The sequence below is a fragment of the Macaca thibetana genome, chromosome 7 (assembly GCF_024542745.1).
Source record: "Macaca thibetana thibetana isolate TM-01 chromosome 7, ASM2454274v1, whole genome shotgun sequence".
NCBI classification, from domain to species: Eukaryota; Metazoa; Chordata; class Mammalia; order Primates; family Cercopithecidae; genus Macaca; species Macaca thibetana.
The window spans coordinates 98,805,635-98,821,832 of NC_065584.1; the positions used below are offsets into that span (position 1 = coordinate 98,805,635).

A 16,198-nucleotide genomic window follows, 5' to 3' on the forward strand; every position below is an offset into this window, starting at 1 on the left:
GAACACACAGGCTTTCTTATCCCTTTTTCCAGTTTGTATTGATTTGATGAGCCTCTTTGCCCACATCCTGCTTATAGGTCTGCCCAGGCTCACTTCTCTTTTCTTTCAGCTTCTTTCACTTTGCCAGGACACCATTGTGAGGGTTGGATTGGGGAGAGAAACTCCACACCTTGTTACTTAAAGTGCAGTTGGGGACCATGCCAGCTGGCAGCTTGTGTCTTGTCTCAGATCCTGCCTCTTGAGAAGCACCACTTATACCTCTGGCCTCAAACTTGCTCTGCATGGGAGGCACTTGGAGGCCTGCAAAAAAAATGCCAATTGTGAGTTCTCCCCCACCCGCTCCTGGATCCTGATTTAATGGGTTGCTCTCACTGCACTTCTCAACATGGCTGGGGCATCAGGATTCTTGAAAACTCCCAGGTGATTCTAGTGTGCAGCAAAACAGTAAAGTTTGAGAACCACTACTCTGCATCACCTACTCCCCTTTCCTAGCTTCTGTGTGGCCATTTACCAGCAACTAGAAGAAGGGCAGAGGAGAAAGGAAATAATCATTTTTGTCTTTGATTCGGGATCATAGGTGGTAAGATTGATGATTTTCCCTCCAGGGGTCCTGTGCCTGAAACTTTTTCACATTAAAGCCAATCAGTTATCTAGTAAGTGTATTAGCTATTGGATTCTATGTTATCCCATGTGTGGGTTCCCACAGCCTATGAATATGAGTATGTTCTCACCTATTTTCATTTCCCTTTGAAATTCCAATGAACACTCCAGGTTGGAACAGCCCTTGCATACTGGGGCAACAACTCTGCAACTTTTCTTTCCAAATTTCAAAGTTTAGTTTTTAAGTAAGAGGCTTATTTACTCACATAAGCTTATGGGTTTTCCCAGGCAAAAGGGGCAGTTTTAAGTTTAATCAAATTTGGGGGAACTTTATTAGTGTCAGCTGGTTCACTATCTTTTCTCTGAAAGTGCTTCAGAACCACAATAGCCGAGTGCTTGCCTTGTTTTGATCATGGAGGTAAGACATCACTTTGTTCCGCAAAGACTGAAGTTATCAGTTGAAGTTAGAGTTGCTCATTTTGAGGCCTCCTTTTGTTTTTCAAACCAATTACAATGATTTGATCAAATAATTGGCCAACAGTATTGTTTTAGTCAAGGTTCCCCAGAGAAATAGAACCAATAAGACATATATATGTATATATAGAGACAGAGATGAAGGATTTATTAGAGTATTTGACTCATTTAATTATGGAGGCTGAGAAGTCCCAATATAGACCAACTGCAAGTTGGAGAACCAGAAAAGTCAGTAGCTTGACTCAGTCCCAATCCCAAGGCTTCAGAACCAAGGAAGCTGTCAGTGTAATTCTCAGTCCAAGGCCAAAGGCCCAGGAGCTGCTGATGTGAGTCAAAGGCCAGAGAAACTGGAGTTCTGATGTCTGAAGACAGGAGAAGAAGGGTCTCCTGGCTTTGGAAGTGAGAGGATGAGAATTTGACTTTACTCCTTTTTGTTCCCTTCAGGCCCGCAGCCCATTGGATGGCATCTGCTGCATTGAGAGTGGATCTTCCCCATTCTAGTTCACCTACTTACATGCCAGTCTCCCCCAGGAGCACTCTCACAGACACACTTAAGGCAGCCGAATTATTCTAATTAAATGCCAAATGAGTTGGGTTTCCCTTTCAGCAGAAGGGGAATGGGCTCAGTGCCCTACTGAAGCACTGAGAATAAATAATGCCTTCCCAGCTATTTGGGTTCCTTTGATCCAGTCAAGTTGACACCCAAATCAACTTTCATAATATTTCTGTCTTAGTATGTTTGTACTGCTCTAACAAAATACTGCAGACTGGATCATTTATAGAAGACAAACATTTATTTTTCTCACAGTTCTGGAGGCTGGGAACTCCAAGATCAAGGCACCAGCAGGTTTGGTTGCCTGGTGAGGGCTGTGTCTGCTTCTGAGATGTTGCCTTCATGGCACATCCTCTGGAAGTGAGGAACACTATATCCTCAGGGGTAAAAGAGCAAATGAGTCAAACACTGTGTGAAGCCTCTTTTATAAGAACCTCAATCCCACTCACAAGGGAGGAGCCCCCATAGCCTAAACATCTCTTAAAGGCCCTACCTCTTAATACTATCATATTGGCAACTCCTGAATTTTACAGGGGACATATTCAAACCGTAGCAAGTACAAACCCTAAACTGAGAAAGAGGAGGAAGAGTAAAGGGTAGAGGAGAAGAAAAATAGGAAGAAGATGAAGACAAACAACACAACAAGCAGCTTTGATGCACAGAATATGTCTCAGACATGGAACAGCACAGAACAGCTAGTAGGTGCCCATCAGTCACTGCTTGAATGGATGAATGGATAAATGGATAGATGGATGATCTGCCATCCATGGCTCTTTATCAAAGCCTAAGGATCTTCTCTGAATGAAACAATCATGGTAGGGTAGGGTAGGGAAATTTATTTTTCTGGAGAATAATGATTGACCTGGGGTCCAGATGAAATAAGATAAAGGGCCATCTGGTGAGAAGTCCTCAACCCAAAATAGGATTAGGCTGCAGAGATGGCAGCTGTCCACACAAATTTCATTCCTGTTGACCACTTTTTCTGTTTCTGTTTGATCATGGCAGACAAGTGACAAAGAAGCAACCCTCTGTAAGTCTCTTGACTCCCTGGATTGAATATGTCCCCAGTCTTAGGGAGAGACCTGCAAAGGAAATTCCATGCATGCTACATTCCAGCCTAGCAAATACACACTGACATTTAGGTCTGAGTGTCTCACAATCTAGGTACAAAATAGAGCAAAGACTGAAAATGCTCCTAGGAATTAATGTCTTTTGGTCACTTGGATCACTGAGCTGGATTGAAAAGAAAGAAAATTTCATCTGGAGAAGCTATACTATAACTGGGCACTTCTACAATGCAGTAAATTAACAGGACTTTACCATTTACTTTTATTAAGAAACTCTTATAGCAGAACTCTGAAAATACAAGTAAAATTGTACTGATTGTTCAATACATTTATAACAAATTGGAATTTTCAAAGTTTTAAGATGGTCTGTTAAACGCAAGGAAATCCCTGGGTGCTATTTGCTGTGGAGCCATGCATGAGAAAAAGACACTAGGAGATAGTGGAAAAAAACCAAGATGTGTTTTCCTGTCCTTTCTTCTCTATTCAACACAGAACACAATGCTTCTGTGACCAGATGGATGGTTTTTTTCTCCCCACACACCAAGCAATCAATTCTCCAGCCAGTTCTCCAGTGGACACCAGGTGGTTGTTCTCTGAGTCAACTTAATTCTGTCACTATTTACGTGGAGACAGCATCAGATCCCTCAGGTTGGGGGTTCAGCCCTGCAAGACTGCATCCCACTTCAGATACCAGTCACAAGCCCTAGATTGTGGCCTGCCCCTCTGCCGATTGGCTATAAATTGGGGTTCCCACAACCCCCTCCTGGAGTTTGATTAATTTGTTAGAGCAGCTCACAGAACTCAGGAAACACTTTACTTATGTTTACAGGTTTATTATGAAGGACATTACAAAGGATACAGTTGAACAGCCAGATGGAAGAGATGCATAGTGTGAGGTCTGTGGAAAAGGGCATGGAGCTTCCCTTCCCTCTCTAGGTGCTCTACCCTGCAGGAATCTCCACGTGTTTAGCTTTCTGGAAGCTCTGTCCAACCTTGTCCTTTCTCAGGTTTTTATGGAGTCTTCATTGCATAGTCATGATTGATGACATCATTGGACCATTGGTGATCAACTCAATCTTCAATTTCTCTCCTCTCTCCCCTTTCTGGGGATTGGGAGATAGAATTGAAAGTTTCAACTCTGTAATCATGTCTGGGTCTTTCTGGAAACCAGCCCCCTTCCTGAAGCAGTTTAGGAAGGTCACCAGCCATCTCATTAGCATACAAAAGACACTCTTATCATTCTGGAGATTCCAAGAATTTTAGGCGCTGTATATCAGGAAACAAGATACAGTCATGTCTTGTTTAGTGATGAGGGATATGGTCTGAGAAATGCATTATTAGGCAATTTTATGGTTGTGTGAACATGAGAGCCTGTACTTACATAAACCTAGATGGTACGGCCTCCCACACACCTAGGCTTTATGGTATAGCCTATTGTTCCTAGGCTATGAACCTGCACAGCACATTACTGTACTGAATACTGTGGGAAATTGTAATACAACAATGAGTATTTGTGTATCCAAACATGTCTAAATATAGAAAAGGCACATTAAAAATATGATAATATAGTCTTATAGGACCATTGTCATATATATGGTCCATCTTTGACCAAAACTTTGTTATGTGGTTCATGACTATATATATTTCACAATATCAGGAATTGTGCTTTTGTTACCATCACTTTTTTGAAGTCTCGGGAAACACCATTTGAGGAATGCTGCAGTGGGCATTGTCTTTTGCACTGATTTAAAGAGGATTGGCTGAGAGGAATGGTGTTCTCCATATACCAGCTGGGAAGGCTCCTTTCATGAACTTATTAAAAATCATACTTTATTCTCTAGTGCCATGGGCTATTCCCCCTGTCTGGAATGCTCAGACCCTGGAGATGAGGCTGTTCTAGAAAAACAGTGAGAGAGAATGGTTTTAATACCTCCCCTATGCAAAAGGCATATGTAATGGTGACAATTTATCTTGTTACTGTTCCACATGTCAAGTCACTGTGCTTTTAGCACAGCAACAGAGAACATAATCAACTTTAGATTGAGGAAATTGTGGGTGATAATTATAATTACAGGGCATAACTCTATTTGCTTTTAAAAATACAATTTTTAAGAAAGTAGTGTAGAAATCAGAATCCATCATATTTCTATTTCAGTTTCAAGGAAAAACTATTCATTGAAAAGACATTATTTTCTTTTGGATATTAACACTTTGGAGATCATCACACTAAAAGGATTTAAACGCAATGCTGTCTTCTTTTTTTTACCTAAGTGGGTTTTGCACAGACTGTTCTCCCTGTCTGAGATGCTTAACTCCTGGGCCTATTGTCTTAGTCTTTGGGACTCAGTTTACCCGTCACTTATTCATAGAGGCCTTTGATCTAAATTAGGTCACCTATTATATTTCCTTGTATCATTCTGAACTGTTTTTTTTTCACAATTCTTATCACAATTTATAATTATTATGTTTTATAGAACCTAAGATGCCACTAATTGTAAAATGCACCATTATTGTACATACCTCTGAGAAAGTTCATGAAAAGAAGCTCAAGGTGAAGAATTCAGCATGAGACTTCCCATGCAAAGCTGGCCTACTGAAGTAAGGGCACATGAGAAATGAACCCAGCATGTAGAAAAGGACAGCAAAGAAACTTGCCAGTTTCAACCTTAGCTCCAGAGGGAAGGAGAAAGAAAAGTCTCTCCTTTTCAGGAGAGAATCAGGAGGTGATCATCTTGCGGGTTTGTGGTCTAAAGTCCACCAACAAGTTTTCTGTGGTCCAGAAAACCTCAAGTGGAGAGTATAGTTTAAAAGGAATCCCATGTTGAAAGTGGCCTGGGTGAAAGAAGCAAATTCATATACAATCCAGAAGAACTTTACTCCCTTACAGGCCAACTGCATCATAAGACATATTGATGGTACAACGTGTCTCAAATTTGAATGTGCTGAGATGTTTAAAAAGTAGTTGCATTTGCAAATCAATAAGATAAAAAGTAGTTGCTCTGTCATTTGCAAATCAATAAGATACAGGCGCCCGCCACTAATTTTTTAGTTTGCATGGATATTTGCTTAATGTTTAAGGTTCATAGGATTGGCCTCTGCTTCCTCACATCTTCACCTCCTTTGCCCAGTACAGGGCCTGCATATAGTGGGCATTCAATAAATGGGAACAGAATGAATGAGCGAAACAAATTCCTCTTGAGCTTCACTTGTTGAAACTTTGACTTTTTAAAAAAATACAATTCTACTCACTTATGTATGTCGAATCACCTTTTGACATAGTGGAAAGAGTATTAAACCAGAAAATTCGAGACCCAGATTTTGACCTTAGCATCCTTACTGATTAACCCTATGATATGGGGCAAAGCTTTTAATCTTTCTGGTCCACAATTTACCCCTCTGTAAAATGGTAGGGTTGTGTCTTATTATCTCCAGGGTCTCTTCGCATTCTAATAGATTGTGCCTTGATTGTATAAAAACATAATAATGAGGCCCACTATTGTAGAGTATGCATCATCATAGTTATCACATAGCCTCTCACAATAATAAGAGTTGACATAGTGCTGAGAACTTGGTCATGTATGAAATCCTGATATGACTCTGTCTTCGTCTTTAGTAACTTTTCACTACATGAAGACTGCACTTTTCATGATGGTTTTAAATATTTTTACACAATGGATGTAAGTGGCAGTCAACATAAATAAAGGGTAAGAAAGTGAGCCTGAGGAAAATAAAACATACTTGGAAGAACCAGGTACTTGTCATGGATAAGAGGAAGTCCAACGCTTTGAATCAAATAGCAGAGACAAATAGCGGAGGTCAAGGTAAATTGTGTGTAAGAAGCAAGGTAGATTTATAAGGAACAGGCCACCATAAACCCTGAAGCTTTGGGTCAAGCAGGAGACAAGTTATGGGCAATCAGAAACCAAGGGATTCTTAGGAGCTGAAGACAGAATGTAAGGCGAGGAGAATGCAAGAGAGAGCTTGTGTAGCAGAGGCAGGATGTTGTACAGCTGCTGTCCTGGCTTGAGGAAATTTCCAGTCCATTCTGCTCAGTCCTAATTCTGTCAGGGTGCAAAGTTTCCCTTCCGCTTACAAAAGGTCAAGCCTCTGTTAGTCTACTATGAAGTATCTAGGGCCACAACAGGAGGTTGTCCACAGGCAAAATGGGTCAGCTGTGGGAAGGAGGCCAGTACAGCCTCTTGTACTGAATGCTCCATGGCTGGTAGACTGATGGCTGCAGTGGGTGACCATTGCTCGGCAACAGCCCAGGCCTGCTCAACTTCCAGTTAGTCTCCTGATCCTTATGAAAGAAGTTCCTTCCCTCATGCTTTAAGAACTAAGATACAGACACTCCTTCTCCTAGTGACCAAGACACCCTGGGCATTCCACTGGCAGTGGCCCCAGCCTGTGGACAACCCACCCCCACCGGGCCCTGCCACTCAAGACTCACTGTGGACAACCTGCTCCCCCCGGCCCTGCCACTCAAGACTCACTTGGGTCTTGCTTCTAGCCTAGCAATGACTGCCAGTCTTCCCCTCTGCAGCACAGCCACTCCAACTTTGTCCCAGGGCCTCTCCCGTTGACCTACACTTATTCTGTAGAGTTTAGTTTTCTTCTTTAGGAAGGGGATCTCTTCCTTCAAAGACAAGTATCCATGAAGGGGCCTCAAAGATAAAGGCTTATGGCCCTCCCCTTCCTCCTTCCATTGACAGTCCTGAGTCCTGCATCTGTGCCTGCCTATTCTCTCTCTCACGGTTTTGACCCAGACTCCACTCTAACTTTTGCTGGGTCAACTATGCAAAATATAGCTACGTGTGCATACAGACTATTAAATGTCCTGAGAAAGGCCTCCCCCAAAGGTAACTGGGGGAGCCATGAGAGTCCTAGAGAAGCCCGTGCTTGGCCGTCATCTGTTTATTTCTTGAGCCAGGCTCTGGAGGAACAAACAGGATGTGGCAGGGTGTCAGCTGAAGAGCTAGATCTCACCTGCTGCTGCTTTGGGGCCCACTGGCAATGCAGGGCCCACTCCAGGCTCACCCCAACTAGAGGAAATCTTTCCTGATTGTATAGCTAGACTCCATTGTGAATGATGCCAGAGTTAAGAAAGCCAAGAGGATGAGAAGGATTCCCCACTGATAGGAAGTGAGACTTTCAGCCAATAATGAAGCTCACTTGGCCAAAGTCTGGGGGCCTAGAAGATGAATACACACATGCAGAATGAAACCTATGTCCCACTTCCTTGGAAGGAGGTAGATTTCTGGATGAAAGAAAGTGTCATTGGAGTGGAAGTGGTGGGTAGGGGGAGGGAACAATAGTTTATTAGGGAAATAATGCATTGAATGTCATGTTTTAAGAAAATATTGAATAAATGTATGATTTATTCTCCTAGTAAATGAAGCAAGAATTCCAATATATTCCCAGGGAGGACAGGAGGCATACATCACCTCTGGAAAAAGGAGGATATGTGTATACACAAGTCCCAGAGTGGAAGAACGGGTTAAAACCTATCCAACTACCTGGCAGCTTGTGGGAAGGAGAAAGGAAAGAGGTAGTGGAGGCAGGAAGCCAGACCTAAACATACTGACACCTCTGCTCCAGGCCAACAATGAGGCAACACCTTACGAAATCCATGTCCAGGCAACTGCTTTTCCTGGCTTCGTTTATATTTGGCTGTTATTTTTCTCTTTTGCATATTTAATTCATTTTTTAGATTTTAGTATGGGAATGCATGTCGCCCATTGCAAATCCCTGTGGAATGAAAAACAATATGCATTCATTATGAGAATATATAACAATGGAGAAATAGCCCGTATCTAGGCTTAGTCCAGATAACTACAAGGTCTTCAATTTTAGGGGGAAAATAAAGAGGGCTCCAAGGAGTTTATTTTGGGAATTTGGAAGCATAGTAGAATCCGAGCCTTCCTATTTTATTTTCTGAGAAATCGTATGGGTGTGTGTGCATGTGAGTGTGTATGCATGTGTGATAGGGGAATGACAGGCACAGAATTGGTGCTAAGGGTGATAAATATTGCATGTAACTGACAATGACAATTACACATTTCTTATATGTTTTCAAGGAATCAGAACACACACACACACACACACACACACACACACACCCTATGTCAGTTTTCAGAGAATTAGAACACAATTTCACTTAACACTAAAATATGCCGAATATAATTTTAATCTTTCTTTGATGATTCAGAAGCTATTTTAGGCTCCCTATGCCTCTGGGTTATTACGATGAACATAAATTATTATGCAATTCTGCACCATTTAAGTTGTTCACATTTTTCTGGTTATTTTACCCTGAATGAATGGGAGCTTCCTGCAGTACTTTAATTACTGTGCAGAACTAATCATGAATGTGCAGATCATTTAAAGGTATGCTTGGGTCAACTTAGAGGGAAACAATAAAACTTGTCTTAAAATGGAAATATATATGAAAACTCTGCTAGTTGGGCCTGTTTGGTGATTGATTTCCCAATCAAACATACAAGAATTCCAGGGAGAAAGAGTTCGTATTTACTTCAGAAAATCAGAGAAAATTTTAGTGAGGAGGTTGCATTTGAGCTTGGCTTTGAGTTATCAACCACTTAACCAAGACCAGAGGGCATTCCAGTTTTGGTCTGTGGAACAGCAGCATCAACATCCCCTCGTTAGGAATGCAGGATCTCAGGCCCTCACTTTGACCTGACTGAATCAGAATCTAAAGTTTAAGCAAGATCCCCAAATCATTTGTGCACATATTAAATGTTGAGATATCCTAGTTTAGGATATCATTCATATTATTTGTAAATAAGGCTGAAAATGATATCCCATTATGAGAATCCTTGATACCATGCCAAGGGATCTCGACTTTATTTGGTGGATCATGGGCAGTATCCAAAGCTTATAAGCATATAGGGACAGCCAGCCTGGACATGAATTAACTAGAGTTGGTGCAGGGCAAGGTGCCCTGATGCATTAAGCTCCTTGAACTTGAAGTCTGGAGAGAGGAAGGATGGTGGAGCAGCTAGACTGACAGGGTATCACTGGGGAGACTGGGTCAGTGGCTATTTACCAGATGCTGATGTGAAAATGGAAGTGTTACTCTGGCTTCTGTGTTTCAGATAGATAGTAGTGAGGAGACACAGAATCCAGGGGCGAATAGTTAAAAGGTTCTGTGATTAGTGAAGATAAAGATTTAACTCTTTATTTTGGGAGGCTACAGAGAGGATGGATATAAGGATAAAGACACTTTAGAAATTGCAGAGGCAAATTGACAAAACCTGGCGCATTCAAAAAAGATACCTTAGAGTATATTAACCCTTCAGTTGCAAAATTTTAATATGATTTCTAATGAGAATACTGTCATTTAGCTGAACTGAATTTTCACTCAGACTTTTGGGTAATGGTAATTAATGGAGCTCAACCAATTTGACCAATGTTGTTTTCATTCCTCCTCTTGTCAGTATTGTCTGATTATGCTAAAAATGAATGATAGATGCACAGCCTTCCCTCAAAACGTAATCAATTCAGTTGGGCTTCAACTTTAAAAGCATCTGAAAGGCTTATTTACTCTGCATTTGAATACACACAATGAGAGAATGAGGGCATATTGGAATTAAGTGACAGTTATAAAATCTGTGTGTAAATACAGTCAACACATCATTTTTATTGGCAAAAAAAAAAAAAAGAAAACCAACATTTATTGAGCATGTGCCAAGTTTTGGTTACTCAGTGAGTGACCTTCCATAAGTGACCTTCCAAATCCACGAGATAGTTATTTTCACTGTTATGCAAAAACACTAGGCCAGAGACTGGCACGCGTTATTTGCTCAAGGTTTCTGGGCTCTGAGCCATGGGATTCAGACTCAGGACTGGCTGACTCTGAAGGCTGGGCATTCTCTCTCACACCATGCTCTCTCTCAAGAAATTCAGATTAAGAACTCTTTTAATTATGGTAGAAATCACATTTTCCAGTGAAATGTCTAGAAAAAGCAGAAAGAAAAAAGGAAGAAATATGAGAAGTCAGCCTTCTGGGGCCTCTGGTGGACGCCTTTGAGCTGTTTTTGGCTTTGCTGTCTACTGGGGGCTGTCCCGGGACCCTTCGGAAGGGGCAGCAAACATAAGTGAAGCTAAAAGCTTTGGGGAAAAAAATGAATGGTCTTTTTAGACAGGAGTTTGGTGATGTAGATTCTGGAAATGTTTGTAAGATAACAGCGGCAAGTTTTGCCCAGTGATTGGGTCTGTAAAGAACACAAACTCTGTGTTTGTGATTTATCATTATCCACTTAGGGTTAACCATAGGATGATCAACTCAGGGATTTTGATCTTTATGAGCCTTTTAGCCTCCTCTAGGCTTCCACTATGCCCTCTGTGATAAAGTCAATGGGGGCCATTTATTGAGTGCTTACTATAGGCAACTCTCATGCTGAGCGCTTCATATTCATATGATTTCTTTTATCCCTTACAATTATCTGTGGGGTAGCTATTTTTATCCCCACTTGCACACAAGAGCATTGAAGCTTAGAGAAATGAGATAATTTGCTTAAGCTAGGAAGTATAAAACTATGGTTTGTCCTCAGGTCTATCTGCTGATCACAAAAGCAGCTTCTAAGAACCATTATGCTACACTGCCTGTATTAATCTGTTCTTGCACTGCAATAAAGAAATGCCTGAGATGAGTTTATTTATAAAGAAAAGAGGTTTAATTGGCTCATGGTTCTGCAGGCTGTACAGGAAGCATGACAGCATCAGCTTCAGGGGAGGCCTCAGGGAACTTACAATCATGGCAGAAGGCAAAGGGGAAGCAAGTGCATCATGGCCAGAGCAGGAGCAAGATGGGTGGGAGGTGCTACACACTTTCAAACAACAAGATCTTGTGAGAATTCACTCACCATCATGAGAACAGCACTGAGGGGATGGTGCTAAACCATTCATGAAGGATCCACCCTCATGATCCAATCACCTCCCATCAGGCCCCACCTCTAACATTGAGGATTACAATTAAACATGAGATTTGGGTGGGGACACAGATCCAAAGCATTTCGCTGACTTTTATAAGTCTGTTTTTTTTCCAAGCATTTGTTGACTTTGCTGACTTTCTCATTGAACTGTGAGCTACTTGAGGGCAAACTTGAGCCTTATCTCTGGGACCTGAAGCCTAGGACGGTGCCTGATACATAGTAGGCACTTACAGGCACTGGAAGAAAGAAACAGAGGGAGGGTAAATGGAGGGCAAAGCTAATATTTAGTGTTTATCTTAGTCTTTTCTATATGTAAACATAAATATTTCTCTCTATATATTTAATGTGAGAGCACCACAATATACTTTTTTAGTAATCTGCCTTTTCCTTTGATTTATATGAGCTTCTTTCCAAGTCATTATTCTTCTAAAATTATTTTGAGATAAAAATAAATATGTACAGGTATTATGTATCCGTAATAATTTAAAACTACAAAAAATTTAAAATGTGTTTCCCGTGTTCCTCTCTTTCTACCAGAAAAACAAGCTGTTTATTGGGGTAAATTAAGATATATTACCTTCAGATTCTCTCATGGGGCATACTGGCTTCTGGAACTCTACTTAAAACTTAATTCAGGAAAGAATAGCCATCCTCAATGTAGGACTAGATAGAGTTGTAAGGGCAAATACTGGTAAGGTTATTTCCAAGTTTAATTTTATCTCATCCTAGAGCCACAGTGTTTTATGAAATGAAGCTAAAAACCCCAAAACAGCACAAAAGGAAACCTTCATGCTCTCAATAAATTACATCAATACTCCAGATTTTTATGTTTTAAAAGGATAAGCCAGGTTACCACCAACAAACGGCGTATTTAGTTATGCAAAAGTGTGGTTAGTGTTCACTATGTGTTGATTGTTGATTGGATTTGATAGGTTAATCTCTTTTAACCTCATTTTCAACAACTCAACATTTTTCTCTCAGGGCTTAGTGAGGGGTCAGGAATGTGATCCAGGGTCTTGGATCCAAGAACTTAATCCCCAGAGTGTGCTGTGTTTGGAGAATCCAGGTGAAGTCTTGTGAAACCTGCACAAACTTGGGCACTTTGTTTCTGTGGTTTTGAACCAGTCTAAAAAGTTGCTGCCAATGGCAGAGATGAGACTTGTGTGAAGCCACCTAGAGAGAGGGAGGATCTGCTGAGAGGGACACTAGCTTGTTTCTATTCACCTTGTGCAGATCCTGCCCATCTTTCCCCCTCTGGAAGCTGACTTGTATCTTCCCATCCTAACTAGCTGAGCTCCTTCTGCTTTCCTGCAGAAGCATAAGCTGGCTACAGTCTCCACAGGAGTGGTGACACATTTTGATCCCATGGTCAGAGTTCTAAGTCTTGAGAACTGCAGAGAGACTGTGTCTCCAGCTGATTGCACAGCAAGTGCGAAAACATACATCAGCATGACTAGACCCTGTCCGTGAGTCTGGAGTCACAGAGATTCAGGAATCTAGTTATGTAATCTTGCCAAGACTCAGATTATAAATAAGGATAATAAATATATTTCATAGAGTAGCTGGGGGAATTAAATTAGGAAACATGTATAAAGTACATAATATATCAGCCATGTGACTAAGGTCTTATACTTTTACTGAATCACCACATGTGTATTAAGCACTGGCTTTGTGCCAAGTCCTGAGGTGCCAATGGCAAGATAAATAGACATGATTCCTTTCTACCAGGAGATTATATTTCAGTAAACTCAATACATGTTTGTAGTTTTTTACTATTATTATATGGTTTATCAGTTATCTATTGCTAAGTAAGCCTTGAAACTTACAAGCTTGAAACAAACCTTCTTATCTTTGTTTCTATAGGCCAGGAATTTGGGAGCCATTTAAGCTGGTTGGTTCTCACTCAGGGCCACTCAAGCTGATGGCTGGAGCTGCAGAGTCATCTGAAGGCTGGACTGAGGCTGAAAGATCTGCTTCCAAGATGGTGCCCTCACATAGCTGCTGGCTGGAAGCCTTAGCCCTCACCATAAAGCCCTCTCTGTAAGGGTACCTGAGTCACCTCATAAGGCAACCGGCTTTCCCCAGAGTAAGTGTTCCACACAGAGGGCCACATCTTGTCACTTCCAGGATATTCCATTTGTTAGAAGTGTTGCAGAGGGTGATATGTCAGTATCAGATCTGTAAACAGGGCATATAGAGATCACAAAGATGGCCTTATCTTCTCTTTCTTCTGCTGCACAAAGTCCAAATTAACGAAAGACTCATTTTCTAGAATGTTCCTGGTTTCCCTTCCATTTCTGCTTCTTTTAAGATCTGTGAGAAGAGCTCTGTCCTTTGCGAAACACAGGGAACTGAACTTGAGATTCTTTTCCTTTTTAATCTATAAGAAAAGTTCTTTAAGTTCAAAACCTTATTAATAATCATAAAGCCTGAATAGTATGTTCAGTCACCATAAGTGAGCACAATACTTCTGGTTTTCCTAGAAATGGTTGAACGTCTTGGGTGCTCAAGCCCTTTTTCTTCTGCCACAGTTCTTTCTCAGAGCCGATGAACATGTTTACTTCAATAAAACACATAAAACCTACCTTTGATGTGCCTCATTTTATTAATTTATTCCTTCTAGTAGGATACTTCTATATTTAAAGGGGCCTGGTATCCTTTAACAGAGAGAAAATTATCCACACATCATTCAAAACACTTGCAATAACTTAAAATGCAGGATGTCAACAGTCAGGCATTGGTGTGTATGATTTATATGTGTTTAATCCTACTAACCACCACACTGGGTGAGTAGGCACCTTAAATCTATTGGTTTATAGACAAAGCAAAGCAAACTCATCTGTTTCTCCTGTAACTGTGTTTTAAGAATGACTGAGAACTAGTGCAAGATTTCCACTGGCAAAGCATTTTAGAAACCACATTGGACTCTTTGTGGATTTTCATGGCATATTTTTCACTGTATGCTATTTACCCTATTGTTAATGATCTGTGGTTAGGTCAACACCCTCCAGAAGAAAAAGCCTAAGACACTGTCCTCTTTCTTCTGTTTCCTTCCCTTTCCCTTAGATTGGTGTTTAATTGATGTGATTTTCACTGGCAAAGTAAAGAAGACAATTTGTATCTAATTTGGTAGTTCAATGTTTTCCTGCTCATAACTTTTCAGTGGGTTCCATTGCTCTTAGGAGGAAGACGAAGTTCCTCACTTTGGCCCAAAAGGCTCTGCATGGCCTGCCTGGTCCTGTGCCTCTCTCCATCTGCATTTTTGTATGTTGTTTCTCTTGCTTTCTTGGTATCAGTCACACTGGCCTTCCCTTGACCCTCATAGTACTCATGATCCCTCCTGCTACAGGACTTTTGCACATGCAGTTTCTGTTGTTGCCTTTGCTCATGATGATCTTCCCTCCTATCTTCACTCAAAACTCTCAGTTCAAGGCACTTCAGGGGAGCCTTGTTCAACCTTCCTGACTAGGTCAAATCCTAGTTTGGTTTTGTTGGTTCCCCAAGCACCATGTAACTCTTCTTTTTCACCCTCTGTTTGTTGCTTTTCTAATGCCTGTTGGTTTGTGTAACTACTTCCTATTCATTTTCTTTGGTAGATAGAGGTCAAAGAATGTGTCTGTTTTTGATCACCCTGGCACCTAGGTACTTAGCACAGTGTCTGGGACATCATAGATGTGTAATCAATACTTGCTGAGTAAATGCATGAATGCACCAGGGTTTGGACTTCCAGCACTTCCATTTTCTAGCTATGTGAATTTGGGCACATTCCTTTCATTTTTCTAGCTTTAAGTTTGTTCTTAGTCAAGTGAAATTGATAATATACACTGCCTTCATTGTCATGAAGATTAAGTGGGGTAATTAATGTAAAAAAATGCTTAACACAGTGCCAGGCGTGTAGTGGAAAATAAAGATTTGAATATTTGTATTAATCTTTAGCCATTTCATAGCCCTTCAAAAAACACCGTGGCTTTTTTGTACTTAAAAGTCAATGTGATTTTTAGTTGAGTCTAGACCAGTGCTTTTTCATCTCACAGATGAGGAAATGCAGGAAGAAAAGGCTTTAGTTTCTTGCCTAGGGTCAGTGGTTGCTTAAAGTCCATTCTTCATTTTGGTAATGAGGACATTTCCTTTCTAAATCCAAGATTTATAAGTACTGAATGTAAGAAGCCAGTAACCTCCTTTTTGTGTTTGATTTTTAGTCTTTGATGCCTTTTTCCTCATCAGAGTTTCATCTCTCATTTCCACCTGAGATTCTATCTTCCCTCATATTTATGTTTAAATGAATGAAGTAGTATAAATCCTCCTTCAAAAGAACTAAATTTGGACCTATTGCCAAGAGGACTGGGTTCTATTGTCTGTTCTTTGCCTCATGTACAAAGAAGCCCAATTCCAGAGGAGGGGAGAGAAGAGAAAGATGATGTCTTCATGGATGGATGGTATCCAGGAACTCCTATCACACAAAATGCATCCTGGGTTTGGGGAAGTGAGATGACTTCCAAACCTCACCCACTGGTAGAGTGTTGACCCCACTCTATAACTATAAACAAGCT

General features: G+C 40.9%; 1 pseudogene; it reads left to right on the top strand.

The window, feature by feature from the left end:
- Nucleotides 1-16,198, top strand: part of LOC126959083 (thyroid hormone receptor-associated protein 3-like) — a 151,319-nt pseudogene that overhangs the window by 58,459 nt on the left and 76,662 nt on the right.